This window comes from Asparagus officinalis, unplaced genomic scaffold (genome assembly GCF_001876935.1).
Source record: "Asparagus officinalis unplaced genomic scaffold, Aspof.V1 AsparagusV1_Un106, whole genome shotgun sequence".
In the NCBI taxonomy this organism is placed as follows: Eukaryota; Viridiplantae; Streptophyta; class Magnoliopsida; order Asparagales; family Asparagaceae; genus Asparagus; species Asparagus officinalis.
This window is the reverse complement of record NW_017972372.1, coordinates 222750-225906: the sequence shown is the minus strand read 5'-3', so window position 1 is coordinate 225906 and position 3157 is coordinate 222750.

Below are 3157 nucleotides of genomic sequence, written 5' to 3'. Positions count from 1 at the left end.
TGAAGTGTCTTCTAATACCGTAATCCCGATAAAACTACAGAAACGGATCACTCTTGTACTCTCCATAGTTATCTTAACGTAGAGTATTCACATTTCTACTTGTCTGCAGCTCCACTTTCTTTTTCTACTTCATAAAAATATCCAGGACCTGATGTTTATGCTTCATAGGGTATACTCAATTACTTTTAGAATAGTCATCAATGAAAGTGACAAAATAGTTGGCCCCACCAAGAGATGTGTTCTTGGAAGGACCCCAAACATCTGTGTGAATGTAATCCAATGTACCTCGAGTGTTGTGAACAGTGGTGCCAAACTTCACTCTGATCTTCTTCCCAAGTACGCAATGCTCACACAGCTCCATCTTGCAGGTCTTAGCACCTTTCAATAGCCCATGTTTCGCCAATGACTGTAGGGACTTATCACCTATGTGTCCAAGTCTCATGTGTCATAAAATGGTAGTGTCCTCCTCTGTAGTGATAGAAGCTGACAGACCCCCTGTAGCTGTCTTGCCCTTCAAGTACTATAGGTTGTTTTCCCTGACACCTCACATCACCACCATAGAACCCTTCGTGACATTCACTGTAGCATCCTCTAAGATCACTTTATATCCAGCTGCCTCCAAATTTCCAAGAGAAGTGATGTTCTTCGTCAACTACGGTACGAACCTCACTTCCTTCAACTTCCTAATCACTCTGTCATGCATCCTAATCCGGACTGAACCAATACCACCAATAGGACATACGTGGTCATTATCCATAAGCACGATATCCCCTATTTTCAGCTCCTCAAAGCTAGAGAACCAATCCCTCCTAGGGCATATGTGATATGTAGCTCCCGAATTCATCACCCACTCCGTGAAATCAGCATAGAAAACTGACGATAGTGCAGGGCACAAGTAGCCCGAAGAATCTGAATCTGAATGCTCACCAATAGCTTTTGCAACATTCACTTCTGAAGCCTGTGCAACTTTCCCTTTGTTCTTCCCGGCTTTTTATTTCCACTTTGGGCAATCAATCTTCCAATGTCCTTCTTTTTTATAATACAGACATTGGTTTTTACCAACACTCTTATAGGCACTCATATTCTTTGACTTTGAGCGGTTGAACTGGCAGCAGTTTGGATCACGACCTCGAACAGCTAATGCATCTTCCGATACCTTTACAGAGGGTTCACCATCACTCTTCCTCAACTCATAATTCACCAAAGCTGAGGTCACCTCCTTATAGCTAACTGTAGTTCTTCCATTGATCATAGTTAGAACAAACGTACCATAATCATCCTCGGGCAACAAACAGAAAAGTAATATCGCCTTGTCTTCATCATCAACTATGATGTCCACATTGGTCATAACTGGAAGTAGCTTCGTGAAATTGTTGATATGCTCTGTGATGGAAACTCCCCTTTTTATTTTGAACTGATAAAACCTCTTCTTCAAGTGAAACTGATTCTCAATGCTCTTCGTAAGATACTTCTTATTGAGTGTTTCTCACATCTTCTTCGCCGACGTCTCGTTCATAACATCATAAATAAGATCTGGTGTCAAGCATGACCTAATAACACCACAAGCTCTACTGTTCATCTTCCTCCAAACCTTATCCTCCATATCAACAGGTTTCTCTTTTAACTCAAGAATCTCCTCCAAATTCTGTGCATCCAATGCGTCCATCACCTGACACCTCCACAATCCGAAATTGATCTTGCCATCGAACTTCGGAACATCAATCTTCGTGTTATTGATGCTCAGACTCTGTATCGCCTTCGTAAGAAACGAACCTGATGTGTTTGCTTCTCTCATATTGTCGATCTAACTCTTTAGATAGGAATCTTCACCGAATCCTTCGAACAAGCATGAAGCTCTGATACCAATTGTTGTGCACGGCAAAAGTTCTCGAAGCGACACGAACAATTACTCGAGATAAATCACAGCCACTAAGCAAATCATAATCATAGTAAGAACAAACTATTTACGTGGTTCGGCAAGTTGCTTACGTCCACGGGGCAAGGAGGGGAGGGAGTTCTTACTATTAGAAATCAAGAGAATATATATAGAGTTACAAATCTCACCGATCAAACCCTAAAACAAAGCTCTAGATCTCTCACAAATCTTTCACAATTGGATGCAGCAATCCTCTCCAAAAGACTGCTCAAAATCGTCATTGCTTAACCCTAACTAATCAGGATTAGAGTTATATATCAGCTCCAAAACGAACCAGGTTGAAAACCCAAAGCCCAGCCCAAACAGCCTGCGGTCGACCGCGACGATCGACCGCTGCGGTCGACCGCGCAGGTATCGCCGTCGACCGCGACGGTCGACCGAACACTCCCGACAGAGAACAAATAAGCTACAGGAAACTCACGGTCGACCGTGGCGGTCGACCAAACCAAACGACAGAGCCCAAAAATCCTACAGGGTCCACGCGATCGACCGTGGCGGTCGACCGCCTTCAGCTCCCAGCTCTTCCTGACCCTTGTGCACGTTCGTGGTCGACTGTCAGTCTGTCTGGCTGAATTTCTGGGTTGTTTTCTTCAGCTGTTTTGCCAATTCTTCATATTAGGGTTAGAGTTAGTGGGTTTCGCAGGTATCGTTAGGAGGTTTAGTGGAAAAAAACTCCACCGAGATATACTTTCAAATCTATCCATGTCCATTGTGTTAAAGGACCTTTTCACTGCAACAAAACTCCGGGATCATTTTTGAGGTTTTGAGTGATATAGTTTATATCCTAACATGTCCCCCGCTGATCGTCCTTTTCATACGCTGAAATCTAGACTTATTCAGAAGCATCTCTTCTAGATGTTCGTTCGATGGGATTTAAAAACTTAGATTCTACCGCGTCAAAATTCCGAAGTTGTAATAAGAACAGAGAGTTATAGTTGTACACTCTAACGCAATAGAAAACGCATAGATAGCGACATGTAGTGCATGCACTTAACACCATGAAATGATAACTTCGGTCATACGTGAATATAGACGATAACACGCCATCAAAATAGTCTATAATAGTGACTAATACTCTCTAATAGTGATTCATATGCGATTGAGACTGATCAAGATAGCGATGGGAGGAGGTGCATGCACCTTTGTAACATAAATCACCCCTCATGTTACTGCAATTGATGGTGGCTTGCTATCAATTATTAAATTTAGATGCACATTATT